The sequence below is a fragment of the Schistocerca americana genome, chromosome 4 (genome assembly GCF_021461395.2).
Source record: "Schistocerca americana isolate TAMUIC-IGC-003095 chromosome 4, iqSchAmer2.1, whole genome shotgun sequence".
Taxonomy (NCBI): Eukaryota; Metazoa; Arthropoda; class Insecta; order Orthoptera; family Acrididae; genus Schistocerca; species Schistocerca americana.
This window is the reverse complement of record NC_060122.1, coordinates 483,677,889-483,699,760: the sequence shown is the minus strand read 5'-3', so window position 1 is coordinate 483,699,760 and position 21,872 is coordinate 483,677,889. Positions and strand designations below refer to the sequence as shown.

The window sequence follows — 21,872 nt, the reverse complement described above, 5'->3', positions numbered from 1 at the left end:
TGCAGGGGTAATAGTTTGCTCTTAGTGAGTGAGAGAATATCGAAACATCGCGAGTGGATTTGAAAGGCGTCGCGTGTTGCATGAAACCAGCAGGTATGACGCAGCTGAATCACACTACATATATGCATGTTTCCTAATATTGAATCCAAAGGTACGCATTAACAACACATTTGAAACCCACAGCCTTGACTAAAGTAGGATTCGAACGCGCGACCTCGGCTGTACAAGGCAGCAACGGAACCCCAAAACCAAAGAAACTGGCTTTATTTAATCTCGCAAAACTAGGATATGACTAATAATTCTGAAACTGCCTTGCGAGCCTGCTAACAATATTAGCACGCGGCTGAGGAGACGTTGGTTTCGTGTATGCATCGCGCCTCCCTTTGTGTCAGACCTTCTACACACCGTGATGAAAGAACAACCTCCTCGCCTGTCACACCGAAGGACTGAACTGCCGTCTATGCGCAGAGCTTGCGGCACTTGGCGTAAACGCTCGCAGCGCCCAATTAATTTAATTGCAGCTTTTATCGCTGAGTAATTCGGCCGTCGGGTATTGTCGCGCTAATTGCCTCGCAGTTCATCATTTAACTGTCACAACTTGCCCACTTCTTTGTAATTAATTGCCCCGTTATGTCAATCAAAACTACTTAATGCGCACTTCATTAAGAAAATGAAAGTCCGAGTGTGACGGGAAAACCGGTGTTGTTGATGGCGCAGACGCTGCTGACTAGTTAACGTACCTTCGTTAAAAAGAATCACTTGTAACAACTGACGTTTCGAGTACTAATTATCAGCTTGCTTACAGCATGAATTCGTAAGTAAACTTGAACAAAGTTTGTTCTGTGAAATCTCGTATCTTAAAGACTGTGCGTTTCTTTCTTTCGATGGTTCTCATGTGAAAACATACGTGTAACAAAATTATATTAATTTTACTAAGTAATGCGTGGAGTGGACATCAACTTACGCATTCTCTTTCATTACCGGTGTAATGATGAACTTAGTGAAGTATTTGTTACGCTGGCTACTGCCTCGTTCGCGAAGACATTATTCAAGACAGTTAACATTTATTCCTTCAGTCGAAACTATTTGCCTACACATTTGAGCAAAATCCCATTTTTTTTTATTTCGTACTTCACACTGATTTAGCTTTATGCCAATAGTAATTCTTGTTACCTGTCACAGCTTAGTCACTGACTTTCCTTATCATTTTCTGCCGATATTTCCCTGCAGCCGGCCGTTGTTGCCGAGAGGTTCTAGGCACTTCAGTCTGGAACCGCGCGACAGCTACGGTCGCAGGTTCGAATCTTGCCTCGGGCATGGATGTGTGTGATATCCTTAGGTTGGTCAGGTTTAAGTAGTTCTATGTTGTAGATGACTGATGACCTCAGATATTAAGTCCCATAGTGCTCAGAGCCATTTATTTCCCTCCAGAGGTGTGAATCTTTTTCCATTCGTTCAGCATTATCTTACAAAATGTTAATTCGACGTTCTCTGTAGCGATACATAGTCTCCTTCCCCTATTATGTCGTGAAACACTCTTTGATTAGCCTGTTTCACTTGTTGTGTCCATCATGTACCAAATTTGTTCGAATATCTTTGTTTCGCTCCCTACATTCTTTTGAACTGAACGAAACATAAGCTTAAATCTATATTACTTGGTTGCTGCTATACAACTGCTGCATCCTAGATATTTACTTTCTGTAAAAGAAGTGGTTATTTAGTTCGATTTTAGTCGTCACTAGCTCTTCGTCTAAACGCTCAGGGTCTTCACTTTGAGTAGTAATTTATACAAATCTTATTTCTGACTGATCAGTAGCAGTCATTAGCAAGTTGTTGGCCCATCAACTTCCTTATTCTGAAAGATAGGGAGTTGTGTACCTTTTAGAAAAGTTGCCCATTTAAGTGAAATAATGTTTCTCTGGATTGGTCTCAAGAACCGGAGACCGGTATAACATATTGTAGGCTTGAAACATTGTCGTAATGAACTGCTTCGCTGTCGCCAAGGGCTCTTTACACGTCCTCAAGAGCCCCCTTTCTACTCTTTGCATCAAAAATTGTTATTTGTACAAAACAAGAGGGAATATTTTTTATCCCGCGAACAATTTCCTTCCTGATAGATCTGTCTCTTCAATCATCAATAAATTTTCAATATTCATAGCAGGATAGTGTTGACCGGCCTCATACTGTAAGTTAACTAAAACATCAGTTTTTCTTTCTTTAAAATCCTCGTCTATTTGTGGACCTTGAAAGCTGCACAAAAATTTTTATGCCAAATCTTGTTCTTGTGTAACATTCAGGGTTTTGATAACTTATCAAAATGAAAGAACTCGATAACAGAGTAAGAACATCTCCATAAAATTCCGAAGGGGCGTTCACAGATACTATCAAACGAAAAAAAAATTTAAAGAGGCATTAGCTATATATTAATATAAACAGAAACGTAATTCTACAAAGAAAAGGTTAACATAATTACTTTAAGGATTCTGCTTTCACCCGTGCTCTCATTCAAAATGAAGTAACAAACAATGTTCCATGTAAAGGACCGAAGGAAAATATTGACGCAAAAAATAAATTTCGTGCGAATGGGATCTGACTTATTCACAGTCAAACGAAGCTTCGTGACACTGAAGACAGAACTGAGCGCTCAAATTTTCCGCTGTCGGCCCGCCGGGGTGGCCAAGCGGTTCTAGTCGTTACAGTCTGGAACCGCGCGACCGCTAAGGTCGCAGGTTCGAATCCTGCCTCGGGCATGGATGTTTGTGATGTCCTTAGGTTAGTTAGGTTTAAGTAGTTCTAAGGTCTAGGGGACTGATGACCTCAGAAGTTAAGTCTCATAGTGCTCAGAGCCATTTTCTTTTCGCTGTCCACTGCAAAAGTAGCGTCACTTTTCTGAGCGGTCTAGGCTGGTGTGACAAATGCGAGCCATTAAGCTTCCCACGACTGGAAAAGAAGAAAGAAGAGACGACGAGTAACTAGAGAGCGGGACCAGTCTCTGGCTAAGGAAGCATGAGCGAGAAACTGGCCGTGCCCTTGTCAAAGGAACCGTTCTGGCACTTGCCTCTTGCGATTTAGGAAAGCATGGAAAATCTACCTGGATGTGCGACCGGGGTTTTAACCATAGTCTTCCCCGACACGAGCCTAGTACCTTACCGCTGCGCCACCTCGCTCTGTAAGTGGAAAATAGTTTAAGCGTCTGTTAATGGACACGTTTGGGGATTGGAAACAACAGTGGTAGATGAAACTTCGTGACAGATTAAAACTGTGTTCCTGACCGAGACTCGAACTCGGGACCTTTGCCTTTCGCGGGCAAGTACTTTACCGACTGAGCTACCCAAGCACGATTCACGACCCCTCCTCTCAGCTTTAATTCCGCCAGTACCTCGTCTCCTACCTTCCAAACTTCACAGAAGCTCTTCTGCGAACCTTGCAGAGCTAGCACTCCTCGAAGAAAGGATACTGCGGAGACATGGCTTGGCCACAGCATAGGAGATGTTTCCCGTATGATGGAACTGGAACTCTACAGTAATTCTAAAATAGATTCAGTTAAAAAGAGAAAGGAAATGCAGGTGTCATTAAGAAAACCAAAACTGTAGGTAAAAAAATTGAATGTTGTCGGAGAGGTACATATTTTATGCATTTTATTTTACTTGTGTGTATGTGTATGTGTGTGTGTGTGTGTGTGTGTGTGTGTGTGAGTGTGTGTGTGTGTGTGTTCGGGAGACATATCACATTAGTGAGTACACAGCTGAAGCACTTCGAGTGAATGGGGAAGCAAGCTACGTAGGCTTCGATGCCATATTGATCGCGTCCGAACATTAACATTGCCGCGAAGGTATCTCCCTCACGAACGGAGGGGAGCTTTCTCTGAGATGCCCCAGCAGAAGGCAATAAGGCAGCAACACGAAAACGTGCAGTGAATGGAAACACATTGCGAATGTCGTAACAAGAGCTTCTCTCCAAATTTCAGATGCAATGTCTATTTTGTTCTAATCATATTTTCTTTACTTGAACGTTCCAACAATAAAGTAAATACGTGGATACAGACAAATATTTTACAAGTTCTTTATAAAGGTTTGAAATAGAGTTTTTCGTATGTCCAGAGGACAACTGTTTACACATGGAATCAGATGCGAAAACTGATATGAACTTCTCACTGAAACCACGACAATGTCAGTCCCGTTTGTTCATATGTATTTATTACTAGCAATTTCACCGCAATTGTAGAGTTTTATAATTCAGCACCATACATGTGTGCTTTTTGACTGGAAGCGGTTTCAGCGCTCTTCACCCTTCGAACTAACAAGATTTCCTTGTTATTCGCTCTGTTTTCAAATTTTCTGCACCGGAAAGCAGTGAACTGTCTTACGCCTAAGTGTTCTGAGTGAGAGAGTGAGTGAGTGTGATTTGTCCGAATAGGGTAGGGTGCTCTGCTTGTTTTGCTCAATATTGAGACAAGGGAGGAAATGTGTCCAAACTCGTCGCCACCTGGTATTCAAATCTTCTCAGGAGGTAGCAAGGGAACAATTTGGACGAGTGAAGCAATGAAATCGGCATCAACAGGGCTGCCACTCCATTGCGCATTACAGAGAGGCTTTCAGTCTATTCCGGTACTCTGAGGACGGTTTAGTGGGCAGCAACGTTTTCTCTCTGTCGTTAACGTTACCCACATGAATGATTTTACGTTAACGATAGTACTATTCCGCCAACATTATCGCGGAAATCCTTTCCCCAGTGATACTCAAATGCATATTTCTGTTACTATTGCATTTTAAGACAGGAGACCTAAAGTGTTTAAATCGCAATAAGTGTGGATCAAAGAAATAAATCGAGAATAAAATGAATGTTTTAGCTATTTCTGACATTAAAACTTTGGTAGACGACAGCGACAAGTTCTGTTTTAACGAGAAACACCCACCAGCAAACAATTCTAGCTACTGAATTTTTTAGATATGTCATCGGATGCATTTTAATGGACAGGAAAAGAAGCGATATTGGGAAGACATTCGCAGATGTGGTGACAATTATTCTGAAGAACATGAACGGGCCAAAACGCTGAAGCCTTAATGTATATGATCACCAACTGAAATGGTGCTCCGACGCGGATTACATCGATTGGAATATTACATTTTCATTCTCTTGCTGTTTAGCACTATCAGCAATCGAAAGGTGTTACTTTGTTCAATAAAACACTTACTTGAAGTGAATATGAATAACTATAATCGTTTTAGTCAGTACTTCGAATCTGAACTTAATGATACACAAGATGTTTTTGTGTGGTTCATGCTGAAATAGAGAAGCAGGATCCCAATATTTTCTCAGCATGCTGTGCTAAACACTCATCTCTCTTGATTACCATGAGAGCAACATTAGAAAAATTCGATGTTATGTTAGAAGTATCAACATTTATTCATCGTGCATAAAATGGTTCAAATGGTTCTGAGCACCATGGGACTTAACTTCTGTCATCAGTCCCCTAGAACTCAGAACTACTTAAACCTAACTAACCTAAGGACATCACACACATCCATGCCCGAGGTAACCGTCGCGCGGTTCCAGACTGTAGCGCCTAGAACCGCTCGGCCACCCCGGCCTTCCATCCTGCATACCACACCCTAATGGGACTAGAAACACGAGTCTGGAATGCTATCGGTGCACAGGTGTTAGTTCAGACATGTGTGTTGTGGCGAAAGCGTGCGCAGTATAATTTTGCGTTGATGTAGCTACAAATATTTACTAAAACTATAGGAGCGATTGGGGTGGAGGCTATGCAGTGATAATCTGTAGGACACTACCGTCGAAGGGAACGACTAGCTTATCATCCTATCTCCAGAAGTGAATCATCAGGCTCACATACACTCACTTGCTTAGTCACTAAAATTAGTTTTGAGACTGAACCTGAGTCAAGGTGCACAGTCATGTTACCAAGAACTGTACTCCCCTGTGCTGGTCAAATAGTAGTAAACAAATTTCTTCCTTCACCAAGATGCTGACTAGCTACGTGTGATTAGAGCACTAACGCACTAGTTTGTGGATACAGAAACTAGTGTTACTTCTAAAAAACGGGTAATATAAAATTATGAAGCGAAACGTTGTGCAAGGTGAGGGGAATATTGGCGTATGAGCCGCTGGGTATCAAAATTACAACGCCTGGAAGGATAGCGAGTAGTGAAATTTCAGTTATTATGCAATTTCGGTTATTAGTTCAAATGGCTCTGAGCACTATGGTACTTAACTTCTGAGGTCATCAGCCCCCTAGAACTTAGGAATACTTAAACCTAACTAACCTGAGGACATCACACGCATCCATGCCCGAGGCAGGATTCGAACCTGCGACCGTAGCGGTCTCGCGGTTCCAGACTGTAGTGCCTAGAACCGCTCGGCCACTCAGGCCGCCTTTTGGTTATTATGCTTATTTAGTTTAGTACGGGAAATACATGATTAGATTTGTAGGTGGTGGTGGTGGTGGTGGGTAGTGTTTAACGTCCCGTCGACAACGAGGTCATTAGAGACGGAGCGCAAGCTCGGGTTAGGGAAGGATCGGGAAGGAAATCGGCCGTGCCCTTTCAAAGGAACCATCCCGGCATTTGCCTGAAAAGATTTAGGGAAATCACGGAAAACCTAAATCAGGATGGCCGGAGACGGGGATTTGTAGGTGATTTGGGGGTGAACAGAGAACGAAATTTAATACACAATGCTGACTCCAGTAGGTGTCAAGTGAAACTGAGCGTGGTTGACAGGTGTGGGTACGTCATTCCATTCTCACTCAATTCCGTGTCAGAGTTCATCAGTCGAACTGACTGGCGAATTGTAGCGTGTCAGTTTCTCGGAATTGGCGACAGATGTGGTGAAAGTGCTGGCCGAGGCAACAGTCTAATACTGGCTGGAGACTGGTCAAGACAGCACGAGCAACACCCAGCCTTCCGTTATCTTGTTGAAATATAACGTCACGGAGACCTCGAAGATAGCGCACAGCCACCCACTTCCACACGTGAGGAATCTGCTATCCAAGGGTGATGTTGTGTAACGAATAGCATCTCATACCATCATGCGAATCGTTGGGCCCGTATGAGGATGAGGAATGCAACCTGGCAAAGGTGGTTCTCCTCGAAGGTCATTCTCACGTCATTCGTGAACTAGTATACAGAACTAGGACACATCTAAAAGGATGACGTGCTGCGAATCCTGGGGCCTGTGTTGTCGTTGGGTGTAGTATTGTTCATGCGTCTCTCTCTGTTGCTCCGTCAAGAGATGTCATTGCGAGAGGCGTTCAGTAAGTAATGCAACACATTGTTGTTTGAATGCAGCTTGATTTCATGCAGATTCCCATACACTGTATTATTCCCCACTCTCTTTGGTACAAAACGCTATTTTTCAACATAATCTCCGTTCGCTGACCACACCACCTTATTGGGTGGGCCTGTATTCCCACATAGCACCACTCTACTGCTCAACGTCCAAGCCAACGTCTTGCTGCATCAGTAACCACCTCAACCATCAGTACAGACGGTCCTTCATTGCTCGCTATGGTTTTCTGTTAGGCGGCGAGGAACTCAGTGGGCACATATCTTTAGTACTCCAACTGGTGGGCGAGAGTGACAGCACTACCAACAGAGACGTCCAGTTGAGCAGTGACGTGTTCGTTATCCATAGATCACCTCAGCTGAGAGTGTCTGCACGTTCTAACACTGCAGGAGTCACAGCTCTGTGCCGCCAGCCGACACACGGGAGATCGGACAGGTTTGCGCGACCTTGTTGCGATGATGACAGATGCCACGCCCAACGACTAACGTGCTTTTGTTCACTGCCAGGTCTCCGTGGACATTCTGCAAGAACCTATGAATATCTGCGATGCTATGGTTTTCCTCCAAAAGAAACTCAATGACAGCTCTCTGCTTGGAATGCACTTCCGTTCCAGACGCCATTTTGAAGGCTTCGTATACCGCCGCCAGCTGTAGGAACTTACCTCGGAGATGCTGTGTCCCATCGCTCGTGCGCCGTCTATAACACCACATTCAAACTCACTAAAATCTTGATGACCTATTATTGTAGCAGCAGTAACCGAACTAACGACTGCGCCAGACACTTATATTATATAGGCGTTGCCGACCGGAGCGTCGTTTTCTACCTGTTTACACATTTCTGTATTTGGATACGCATACCCACACCACCTTCTTTTGCGCTTCAGTGTATAAGACAGAGGTTGGATTATCTTGTACAACGAATAATCAGTATGGATTGTAAAAGGAAATTAAACCTCTGTCTTATGATATGGAAAGGTATACTTTTCAGAAAGACACAAATGTAAAACTTGTAAGGAAGTCAACGCTACCATCTGACCATGGGCTCATACCCGAAAGTAGTAAAGGGTACAGTAAAATCATACTATATACACACTATATGATCAAAAGTATCAGAACACCTGGCTGAAAATGACTTACAAGTTCGTTTCGCCCTCCCTCGGCCACGCTAGAATTCAATATGGCGTTGGCCCAACCTTAGCCTTGATAACAGCTTCCACTCTCGGAGGCATACGTTCAATCAAGTATTGGAACGTTTCTTGGGGAATGGCAGCCCATTTTTCACGAGTGCTGCACTGAGGAGAGGTATCGATGTCAGTCGGTGAGGCCTGGCATGGAATCGGCGTTCCAAAACACCCCAAAGGTGTTCTATAGGATTCAGATCAGGACCCCGTGCAGATCAGTCCATTGCAAGGATGTTATTGTCGTGGAACCGCCAAAGCCCGTGCATTATGAACAGGCTCTCGATCGTGTTGAAAGATGCAGTCGCCATCCCAGAATTTCTTTTCAGCAGTGGGAAGCGAGAATGTGCCTAAAACATCAATGTAGTCCTGAGCTGTGACAGTGCCACGCAAAAAAAGGGGTGCAAGCCCTCTCCATGAACACCATAACAACACCGCCTTCAAATTTTACACTCACCGGGCATTCGTCATACCCACACGCTGCCATCGGATCGCCACATTGTGTATCACGATTAGTCACTACACACAACGTTTCTCCATCGTTCAATCGTCCAATGTTTACGCTCCTTACACCAAGCGAGGCGTCGTTTGGCATTTACCGCCGTGATGAGTGGCTTATGAGCAGCCGATCTACCATGAAATCCAAGTTTTCTCAGCTCCCGCCTAACTGTCATAAAACTTGCAGTGGATCTTGATGCAGTTTAGAATTCCTGTGTGATGTTCTGGATAGATGTCTGCCTATTACACATAACGACCCTCTTCAACTGTCGGTGGTCTCTGTCAGTCAAGAGACGAGGTCCGCTTGTACGCTTGTACGTGCCCTTCACGTTTCCACTTCACTATCACATCGGAAATAGTGGACCTGGGGATGTTTAGGAGTGTGGAAATCTCGCTTAGAGACATATGACACAAGTGACCTGACCACGTTCGAAGTCCGTTTGTTCCGCGGAGCGCCCCCTTCTGCCCTCTCACGATGCCTAATGACTACTGAGGTCGCTGATATGGAGTACCTGGCAGCAGGTGGCAGCACACTGCACCTAATATGAAAAATGTATGCTCCCTCAGCTCCACGTGATAGGCACGTGTGAAAGCTCCCAAGAGTACGGTTGGATATACAGGTCCAATTCGTGCACCGTCTCCCGAGTAAGAATGTTGGTTACAAGCGGCGCGGGTCGATGCGCGGGACGTCCGCCAGAGGCGCGGCGCTGCGCGGCGTTTTGTCAGCCGTGAGTGGCTGCCTGCGTCTTGGTGGCCGCGGCCACTCGCCTGATATTGCATTTGGTATTCCGCCTGTGGCGCCGCCGCTGCGTAATTCGCGGCTAATCCGCGCCGGCCGCCACTACCGGCCGCCATAGCCGCTATCGTATTTCACGCCCCCCCCCCCCTGCGTATACTCCTCCCCCCTCACATCAGCTCAGTGCCTGCCTGCTCTCCTTGTGTGTGCGTCGGCCGTCACGCTAGCTCAATGCGGGAGGCGTACTACACTCTGGCTAATCAGCCGGGCGCCGCGCTACGTACGCATTGCCCCCTAGTATTGATATGCACCTGCATGCTGCAGCCACCGCTTTGAGGCCGGCACTCCGTGGTCGCCCTGTTCTGCCACTATACAAATAGCATTTCTGGTTGTTTGAAGACTCGTTAATGCCGCTCTTTTCATTCACATGGAGGAGTGTGTGCTATTGACAGGGGATCTCAAGTTGATTTCACATGCCTAGGTTTCAAAAAGCCTTTAAGCGTCGTTCCTCACAAGCGGCTTCTAATTGTGTACCTATGGACTGTTCTGTCCGCTGTGCGGTTGGGTTCACGATTTCCTGTCAGAAATAACAGTAATAACTGACTGCGATCAGTTAACACGTTCACATACGAGGGGAGTTGAATAAATCAACATTTTTTTCTCAGTCAATTTCGGTTGAAAGACATGTGGAATTTGTTGCGGGATATCGTGGAATATTTACGCTTCAGCTTCTATAGTTTCATGAAGTTCCGACCAGTGTCGATGTTATGTATAGCCTTCAAAATGGCGTATTAACGGACGTGCGTTCCAAGCAGAGAGCTGCTATTGAGTTTCTGCAGAATGTCTAGGGAGACCTGGCAGCGAACAAAAGCACGGTGAATCTATCATCACAGCAACGAGGTCGCGCAGAACTATCCTCCGCGTGCCGGCCGTCCGCATACAGCTGTGACTCCTACAACGCTCGAACGTGCGGACACTCTCATTCGATGTGATCGACGGATCACAGTCAGAAACCTCGCTGCCCAACTGAACATCTCTGTTAGTAGTGCTGACGCACTTGTTCTCCAGCAGGGGTACCCAAAGATACGTGCCCGTTGAGTTTCTCGCCTCCTAACAAAAGACTATAACGAGCAACGAAGGAATATCTGTGCGGAATTGCTTGTGTATTACTAGGCCGATCGTGACATTTTCGAACATCGTAACAGGCGATGAAACATGGGTTAATCACTTCGGACCTGAAACAAAACGATGGAGTAGCGACACACCACCTCTGCTCGGAAGAAAAAAGCCACGCCTTCAGCTGGTAGGGTCATTGAGACTCTGAAGGGGTTTATTCTGTTTGATTGTCTCAGTCATGGTGCAACAATCAACTCTGAACTGTAATGTGCGACTCTCAAGAAACTGACGAAACGACCTCCGCCTATTTGTCACCACAAAAATGCAGACGAACTTCAACACGACAACGCAAGGCCTCACACAAGTATGCTCATCGGAGAGGCGTCCACAAAACTTCATTGGGCTGTTCCTTCTCATCCACTCTACAGCCCAATTATCGAACTTTCCGATTTCTACATGCTTGGACCAGTGAGGGGTGCACTCCGCGAGAAGCAGTTCATGGATGATGGAGAGGTTATTGATACATTGAGACCTTGTTTGCGACGTTGACCAGTGGAATGGTACCACACGGGCTTACAGGCCCTGCCAATAAGGTGGCATAAGTCCAACGCACTGAACGGACATTATATTGCAAAATAAGGTTTTGTAACCAAAAGATTGGGGCATAATATTTTGTGTTCAAACCCTGAATAAACCCAACCTGATTTCAGCAAAAAAGGGATTTATTACTTATTGAACCCCCTTCGTAATTAGTGTTTCAATTACTACTTCTGGAAGTCACCAAGTGTACAAAACCAATGGGAGTCATAAGTGATGTAATGAAACCTTCTCTGTACCTAAATACACCGCATAACAACTTTTATAACACCCTAGCAGACAGGACTATACAGGCAAAAATACAAAAAGGCTAGACGAACAACTGATTACCGCATACGGAATCAAAAACGGAATGGATATGAACACTAAAAAATATCCCGTTAAATTTAGGTTACAAGATAAAGCACGAATATTTAAATGTTGTAGATTCAATTAAATACCTAGGGACTACGATTACGAAAAGAATGTGGGACAGCCACACAGAAAACGTTGTTAAGAAGGTGACCCGAAGACTGAGTTTTATTAGTAGAACACTTAGATGAACGGCTAGAGAGATTGCCTACACTATGCTTCCCTGTTCTCTTGATGCGCGATTTGGGACCGTTGCCAGGTAGGTTTGAAGGAGGACATCAAAGAAGCTCAAAGAAGAGCATCTCGTTTCGTTTTATGTGATAAGTGAGTTGTGATGGCAGTCATTAAAACAGAAGCGTTTTTAGCTGCGGCCAGATCTTTTTACGAAATTTCAGTCACCAACTATCTCCTTCAAATCCCAAAAATTTTGTTGATTCAGATACCTATATACAAGGGTTGTCCAGAAAAAAAAGTTCCGATCGGTCGCTAAATGAAAACCACAGCGAAAATCACAAACATTTTATTTGCAAGAGTTAGCTACACTTTCCAGATACTTCTCTAGATAGTCGCCGCTACGACTCAGACATTTGTCGGAGCGTTATATCAAATTTCCAACACTATCGTCATAGAAGACAACCGCCTGTGCTTTCCGATAATCCTGTACACTGGCCTATAGCGCGTGGCCCGCCCAAGTGTTGTCTTCGTATCCAGCGATTGATGTGAAAAGAGATGATACTAAGGACGAGCCAATTAGGACTGTGTTGCGGGTGAACGAACACTTCCCATTAAAAAGGCTGCAGGAGCGTCTTCACTGCCCCTGCAGAGTGCGCCTGAGAATTTCCATGAAGAAAGCGGTGCGTGGCAGTTGTGTTAGGTGGGCTGCATTCATTAAGGCGAAGCCTCTCAATGGACCTTCCTACTTGGTGGGAGACATCTTTGTTCTAGGTACGTTTACTCGCTCACATTGCGCTCACAGCTGAAAAGTGCGTCTTGATGCGATCGACGGTCATACAAGAGACACTACCCAACGCATCTGTGCAAAGATTCATCGGGTTTTCACTGTAGTGTCCATTTTGCTACCGATCGGAACTTACTTTCTGGACAACCCTCGTAGGAAGATGTGTTAATCCCAATACAGGAAGAGAAATCAGAATTCGCACGGTAAGTTTTAGGCACTTATTTTTCCCAAGTGCTATTCGATAGTGGGAAGATCGAGAACAGTCTGAAGGTGGTTCTGTGAAATTTTATTCGAACATTTAAGTGTGTATATATCTACGTATAGATGCACACTGAGGTGACAAAAGTCATGGAATAACGATATGCAGGTATATAGAAGGCGCTAATATCGCGAACACAAGTTATAAAAGGGCAGTGCATTGGCGAGACTGTGATTTGCACTCTGCTGATTCTTGTGAAATAGTTTCTCCCGTGATTATGGACACACGACACGACTTAAGTGATATTGAACGCGGAATGGTAGTTGGAGCTAGACACATGGGACATTTCATTTCGGGAATATTAGGGGATTCAATATTCCGAGATAGATCGTGTCAAGACCGCACCGAGAATATCATATTTCAGATATCACCTCTCACCATGGACAAGACAATGACCGACGGACTCCACTTAACGACCGAGAGTACCGACGTTCGTGTAGAGTTGTCAGTGCTAACAGACAAGCGCACTGCGTGAAATAAAAGCAGAGATTAATGTGGGAGCCGGCCCCGGTGGTCTAGCGGTTCTAGGCGCTCAGTCCGGAATCGCGGGACTGCTAGGGTCGCAGGTTCGAATCCTGCCTCGGGCATGGATGTGTGTGATGTCCTTAGGTTAGTTAGGTTTAAGTAGTTCTAAGTTCTAGGGGACTGATGACCACAGATGTTAAGTCCATAGTGCTCAGAGCCATTTGAACCATTAATGTGGGACGTACGACGAACGTATCCGTTAGGAAAATTTGGCGTTAACTGGCTATGAGAACTGACGACAAACGCGACTGTCTTTTCTATCAGCACGACATCGGCTGCAGCATCCCCCTGAGCTCACTACCACATTGGTTGGACTCTAGACGGCTGGGAAACCGTGGCCTGGTTGTATGTCCCGATTTCAGTTAGTAAGAGGTAATGCTAAGGCTTGAGTGTGGAGTAGACTTCACGAAGCTATGGAATCGTCAATAAGGCACTGTGTAAGCTGGTGGTGGCTCCATAGTGCTGTGGGCTGTCTACGTGGAATGGACTGGGTCCCCTGGTCGAACTGAGCCGATCACTGATTGGAAATGGTTATGTTCGGTTACTTGGAGACTTCACGTTCCAAGCAACGATGGAATTTGTGTGGATGACAGTGCGCCGTGTCACCGGACCACAGTTGTTGACGATTGATTTGAGCCGGCCGCGGTGGTCTCGCGGTCCTAGGCGCGCAGTCCGGAACCGTGCGACTGCTACGGTCGCAGGTTCGAATCCTGCCTCGGGCATGGATGTGTGTGATGTCCTTAGGTTAGTTAGGTTTAAGTAGTTCTAAGTTCTAGGGGACTGATGACCTCAGCAGTTGAGTCCCATAGTGCTCAGAGCCATTTTTGATTGATTTGAAGTACTTCCTGAACGATTCGAGCGAATAATTTGGCCCCCCCAGATCCCCCGACATGAATCCCATCGCATTTAAGGGACACCGGAAAAACTTTCAATATGGACGGCTATAGAGTCTGCATGACTCAATATTTCTACAGGAGACTTCCAACGGCTTGATGAGTCCATACCACGACGAGTGCTACACTACACCAGCAAAAGGAGGTCCGACACGATATTAGGAGGCATCCCATGACTTTTCTCACATCAGTGTGAACTTAACAGGCAAGGAAAGCGTTACATCAGCGCAATCCTAGAGCACTTGAACTCAATAAATGGCCAATAAAGGAGCTCTGAAGTAGGCCCACTGGGCAAGTGAACTCAGTTGCAGTATATGACGAGACCACACATAACAAGCGAAGACATCAAAGGCTGGCAGTGGTGGGTGGTTACCGGTGAGATGCCCGCTGCCACTTTCAGCGCTCCGCTCATGGCATTGCATGCTGCATGCAGCGTAGCTCTCCTAGGCGGGCTACCGATATTCCATAGTCATCGCCGGATCCATTGTACTGCATAAGGCATAAAGACCAAGAGAGCAGTGCTCGTAATAAAAACCTCGTAGGGTCCTTTGCACACGAGCGATATTGTTTTTCACATTCCGCTACTCGTGGCAAGTGAGTATTGCAGTACCTCCGGGGTGCTATTGTCCGCTTCCGAAACTGAATAGTAAGTGCAGCTGGCTGACATGTGGAGGACCCGAAGGGCAAGTACAGGTTGCACTTAGGGTCGTCAGGCCAATTGCAGAGCTGCTAGTCAAGAAACTCGACAACGATCGGGAGAACGTTGTGCTTACCCCGCCATACCACCTTGGCAGAGCAGTCGCCCGGGCTCGATTGGCCCTTCTAGGACCAGAACGCGGAAATTTACCTTCCGGTGTATTATTCCTGTACTCTCATCTTGTTAGGAGTGATAGTTTTGTTTTTATTCGCACGTCGGCTCCAAAATGGTGTATATTTTGAGAACACTTTGCTGTGCCGTTTGGCTCCAGAACAGCAAATGTGGGGGTTATCACGGGCCGTACTTTTACAAAAAGTCGAAATGTAGTAACATGATTAAGGAATTAACAATAAAAATAGGTTTTACTAATGACCAAAGCATAATTCACAGTGTATGTTCTGTTAAATGACGCACCATAAGTTCTCCACACTGCAGAGAACTGCAAGACTAGAGCCGGCCGGTGTGGCCGAGCGGCTCTAGGCGCTTCAGTCTGGAACCGCGCGACCGCTGCGGTCGCAGGTTCGAATCCTGCCTGTGTGTGATGTCCTTAAGTTAGTTAGGTTTAAGTAGTTCTAAGTTCTAGGGGACTGATGACCTCAGATGTTAAGTCCCATGGTACTCAGAGCCATTTTGCAAGACTAGAATAAGTGTTCATACATTTAAAAGTATCAACATTTGTTTGTTCCGAAAAAAATATACGTGCAAATGCTTCAAACGTCATTTGAATTTGCGTCATAGAAGATCGAAAATTATTTCTTTTGTTCAATAATTTGGGTTTTTCACTGATAAAACAGTTTTCACTAAATGATATTTTTGTCTATTTATGGTTTTATTCAGACACAATGCAGGCTTTTTCCTTTGACAAGGTATCGTACAACATTCATATTTTCTCCGGTTTCAGATGTTTGATCTCTCTGATTAGAGAAAAATGGTAGACACCACGACATCAAGCAGCCTTTTGAGGCAAATAGCAAAATAAAAATTAAGAAGTCACAAAACGTAAAATCCACTGGGGACATGAGTGAGTGAGGCAAGAATAGATTAACTTCCGATGTTAGCAGAAGATAGGACGGTCTTTTGTTTCTACTCTCGGGACAGTCAGTTGACCACTGACGGCGTTTATCTGCCCGCGACGTTTTTGGCGACTGATTTACATGCAGGCACGTGACACCTGCCGCAAAGAGTAGTCCATTCTGACTTGAAAGTCTCTAGTGTAAATCTAGTTTGAGGATTGGTTAATGTTTTCCTCCTCTTCTGAAAAATCAACGATAAAAAACAAAATGCCTGTCGTAGGGCGCACTAGCGGCTTCTTCAGCGGTGTAGCTGAAGAAGCCATCGAAATAAAGTCACCGACTACATCCATAATATAGACGGAAGCCTGCAGCTCAGTGCTAGGTTGAAGCGTATGTCTACACATGGCACTGCTGTGAATACCAGTACGTCACAGGCGACAGCTAGAGAACATAATAGCAAGATAGTAGCCCACCAGCAGTCATTACTGTTGGCAATGGTCAAATAGTCCTTGGTCGAAAGCTCATGGCATTTTAACCACTTGACGCGGGTAGAGGCCCGAGAACATTTTATTCATTGTTACCGCCGCGAGACTTTGCACTGTTGCAAGACAGTCCTGAGGCACCGGATTCAGCTATGCTGAAATACGTCCGTACACAGCCGTGAAGGCAGCAGCTCCTAATTTTTGCGGCGAGTGCAGCAGCCCTTTGTGAAGCGGAGATCAGGTTGTCATCATACGCGGAGGACCCCCCGCGGGTTGCCTCCGGACCTATCACCGTATCGCCGGATCAGAACAGCCAAACGAGGCGAGAAAGGCGGCGCCCGTGTTTGCTGATTTTTCCCTCCCTCCCCGTACAACGACTCTGGGTTCTGTTTCGAGTGCAAACCCCCTGACAGAAGTACAATATAAACAGTTGTTGAAGACCGAGCGCAAGGCAGCGGGGGCCGCTATTGAAACAGAGGGACGATTAGAAACACAATGATGTCACCCAGAGCGGAAGAATGGAACAATAGAACAAAGGCGGGCGGGCGCGCGCGCGCTCCCCGCTGGAGAGTACACACGGCGCGACGCGACACGCGCCTGGGGGGCAGGCAGGCGGCCGGGGGAACCCCCGGCGGCATTGCGCGCTGTTCCTCTGACAAACCCTTCTGACGTTTTTATCGCCGCGCTCATGCAGTACCAGAAATAGCTACTGTGGGGAGGTGCCCCGACACCGACACCGCTGTGGACCGCACAGTCCCTGCCTGTAGAGAAGTTCTTTCCCTTCTAACGTCACAGCTGGTTAGGGAGAAAGTTTGAGCCATCGCGTTTCCCGTGTTCGTTATCACCAACAGCTTCTCATGGGTAGTGCTGCTTCGCTGGGTACACGCTACACCAAATGCTGTGTGTGTGTGTGTGTGTGTGTGTGTGTGTGAGAGAGAGTACGGGTTAAATCGCCTGTAACTTCACTCCTTTTATTTCGTGTATAGTTCAAGATATCGAAGCGAGGTTTTCGGCAAATCGTAATAGAAAGATGTGCACGTAGTTCTCTTGCATGAGTAATACTCGAGACAAGAGACCGTCCTATCTCCTGCTAACATCGGAAGTTAATCTATTCTTGCCTCAACTCACTCATGTCCCCAGTGGATTTTACGCTTTTGTGACTTTTTAATTTTTGTTTTACTGTTTACCTTGTTTTCGTGGGCAACGGCCTTGCCGCAGTGGATACACCGGTTCCCATCTGATTACCGAAGTTAAGCACTGTCGGGCGTGGCTGGCACTTGGATGGGTGACCATCCAGGCCGCCATGCGCTGTTGCCAGTTTTCGGGGTGCACTCAGCCTCGTGATGCCAATTGAGACGCTACTCGACCGAATAGTAGCGGCTCCGGTCACAGAAAATCATCATAACGACTGGGAGAGTGGTGTGCTGACCACACGCCCCTTCTATCCACATCCTCATCTGAGGATGACACGGCGGTCGGATGGTACCGATGGGCCACTTGTGGCCTGAAGACGGAGTGCTGCTGCTGCTGCTTGTTTTCGTGGGAAACTCAAAAGGCTGCGTGATGACTTGCGTGTTTTCTACCATTTTTCTCTAATCAGAGATATAAAACGTCTGAGATAATGAAGCAGTCACGCTTTTCTATTTTCGTTCCTTTCATTTTTATGTTCCATACCTCAATTGGTAAAAACGGAATCCTTAAAGGATCACTTTGTGTCCTTCTGTCTGTCTGTCTTTGTGTCCGACTTCAAGAGACCCCAGAACGGTTAGAGGTAACAAGTTGAAATTTATGTCACATACTTTGGTCTAAGGTTCCTTGGCGATGACAAAACGTGAAGCTTCCAAGTCAATGCAGTCAAAAGATACGGTCATTTATATCACAGATTTTGATACTCGCAAACTCACACTCCATTACCTACAGCGAACTTCCCGTTGACCTGCACTCATGGAATTTGCCAAGAAACAAGGTTTCACACTACAGTGAAAGGAAAAAAATCGAAATTGTTAATTTTTAATTTCATCAACGAAAAAAATATTTTTCCTCATTTTTTATCAAACTGACGCTCGGTCCGTTCGTCTGTTACGACCCTTTTTTTTTCGGGAAGAAATGGACGTTCTTCCTCGTCCACCCTACAGCCCGAACCTCGCACCTTCCGACTTCCAGGTGTTTGACCCAATGAAGGATGCACTCCACAGGAAGCAGTACGTTGGTGTTTGGGAGGCGATGAATGCAACAAGGAAATGGACCGGATGTCGACCAGTAGAGTGGTACCATGAGGGCATAATGGTCCTGCCAGTAAGGTGGCGTAAGGCTGTCGCACTGAACGGAGTGTAGGGTAAAAATAGAGTTTTGTGGTCAAAAGAGTGGGGAATAAGATGGTGTACTGGAATTCTGGATAAATCCAACCTGCTCTCAGAAAAAAATTGTTGCATTACTCATTAAACGCCCCTCGTACAAGCAGGTAATACAATTTTTGCCAATTACACGTTTGTAGTACTCCCTCTTAACGGTATTGCAGTTTTAATGTCCAATAGGATAGTTTCAATAATGATTGTGATTGTTAAACACTAGTCGCGTGGTGAATATTAATTCCCAGGCTGATATCACGTGCTGAATTATTTGGGCATGCACGAAGCTACTAGATGCGTTCACTAACGTCATGGATACGTTATACTGTGCCAACAAATATCTTGAAACATCGAGGTGGCATAGAATAGAAGAACACGTGGCAGGCAGTGCTGGATTAAGGCAGCGCGGTGCCGCTAGCGGATGCTAAGAAGAGGCCCTTTGGTTTGCATTAGGCCTCAAAGCTTAGGGTATAAAATAAAACAGTACGTTGGTCTAAAAAATATATGTACATTTTCTTGAATGATTATCGTTATACAAACATTTAAAACGTAAATTATTTTCGCACCATGACCAAATATAATTGTTACTGAACTGCAATCACATTTTTTATACAAATTCGTTTCATTACATTTGTGAAAAATAAATTATGTACAATTATTGCAATTATATAGCCAAGGTTCATAAATTATATTTAACAAAGGAAATATATTTAAAATCAAATTAATCGAATAAAACCAAAGCTCACAGTCGTTTTGATAAGGACTTAAAGAAAATTATCGATCTGTAACTACCGAAAACGTGGCCTTTAGCTTCCGAGTCCAGAGCCTTGGCCATTATGCTACGGAGCTACTGGGTAAAATTTTATTTTTAATGGTTCAGTGTCTCACGAGAAATTATTTTAGTCGCTTTTTCACGAACGAGAGTCCACCGATGTGGATGGCCGCGCAGTGTGGAACCTGGCACCCAATTCTACCTCACTATGTGGGTGGTTTCAAAAAGCCAGTCCCACCACTGGTATCTCAGTGGCAAATAAATATTCACTGTATTCGGAAATAAATGAATTATGCTGCTGTTAAACGGTAGTATTGTGTCGTATTAGTCCACAGCGACCGGCGAAGAGACAACGACACAAAAGAAACGCAGGAACCGCGAAACTACTACTCGTCATATAAAAATAGTCCACCAATAAGAATGCAACCTCCATTCTAGATGGTTCGTACAAGAGTACTGCATGAAAAGTAAATACACTACAGAATGACTAATAGTAACAAAAATAGGGAGGTTATCCATTAATTACTTTCTTATTGATAATCAGTAGAACCTTTTTCTAATTGATCGAGTTATTACAGCCAGCTGTACTTTTTGTAGTGTTGTCAACTAACTACAAATAATGTATGGCGTGGCCAAATCTCAGTTTACGGATGATGTAAAATTGTTACTACTCATTGTGGATCTAGGCACTACCGTATTTCCACTGTGTGATAGATAGAACACCATTAATATCTAACTTACAATTTTTTTCTACACAAAGGCGCGGGGTCCATAATGCGAGCGGCCCATAGAATTTGCCAGCTCTTGTTTCCTGGTTAATGCTGCACCGATGGTAGGGCGAATCGTCCGCAACTCGTGGTCGTGCGGTAGCGTTCTCGCTTCCCACGCCCGGGTTCCCGGGTTCGATTCCCGGCGGGGTCAGGGATTTTCTCTGCCTCGTGATGACTGGGTGTTGTGTGATGTCCTTAGGTTAGTTACGTTTAAGTAGTTCTAAGTTCTAGGGGACTGATGACCACAGATGTTAAGCCCCACAGTGCTCAGAGCCATTTGAACCATTTTCTTTTAGGCCGAATCAGTTTTGTTACTGCACTGCCATCCCCGCACAGACTGATAAGCTTGCAATGGCCATAAAACGAGTTACATGAAAGTATTAATACACTTTCTAGTTAGCGAACATTATTATTATTATTATTATTATTATTATTATTATTATTATTATTATTATTATAAATTCATCTCTCCCCTCAGATACTCGATTCATGCTACAGCAATTTCTTCCACTCTACGCCCTCGCCGATCCTTATCGCATTTTCCTTAAACGTTTAGTCGCTTTATTCACCATTCAATAACATAGCATCATACACATACGGGCACACAATATCGGAAAATAAGGGTAAACAAATAATACTCGCGGGATGCACTAAGTTGGCGACACACGCGATGAGAGAGAACAAACGAATACGCGAGGTACCCTTGTGTACAGTTCCATACTGCGCGTACGAAGTGAGCAAATAGCGTCCTGTAAATAATCAGAACAGGGAATACAAGAAAAATAAGAACAGCGTAAGAGAATACAGTGATGCGGTACAGTACTGTCTGCGCGCGCCGCCTAGGAGCGTGGACAAATACAGGATTGCGCGACAGCCGCGCAGCACACACAGAGCAATACCGACTGCACTGGGGACAACAACATCAAATATGCAAGTGAACACATAAACGGCGCAACAACAGCGAGAAACAAAATCTCCTTACGCGAATCTAGATATAACAGACATGTCAGGAATCATCCTAGAATGTCCGAAACGAAGCGTTTGCGATGTGACACAGAACGTTTATTCCTCTATGGTTCAATGTAAATGTTTCCGCTATAAAAATAAACCTTGCTGAAATGAACTCCGCATCGGGTATATACGACAGCACTGCCTTATATACTATGGCGAAGCATTAGGCGCTCACAAAAATGGGCGTTTGCTGCTTTCCTTGTTATTCTATTTTAACAAAACAAAGTTTCTATTTTGCGTCCTCTACGTGAACAGGAGATCACGGAAATCGCCAATAAAAAAATACGGAAAGGATGCGAGATATAAGCGGTGGTGCGTACTGCAGAAGCATAAGGCACGGTTCTTCTACTCCACAGCATTAAATGGG

General features: G+C 45.1%; 1 protein-coding gene and 1 pseudogene across 1 annotated transcript in view; both read left to right on the top strand.

Annotated features, from left to right (window-relative positions):
* LOC124613568 (inhibitory POU protein-like) overlaps positions 1-21,872 on the top strand; it is a 470,716-nt gene that overhangs the window by 53,838 nt on the left and 395,006 nt on the right. The window lies entirely within an intron of this gene.
* On the top strand, positions 17,804-17,921 carry LOC124614173 (annotated as a pseudogene).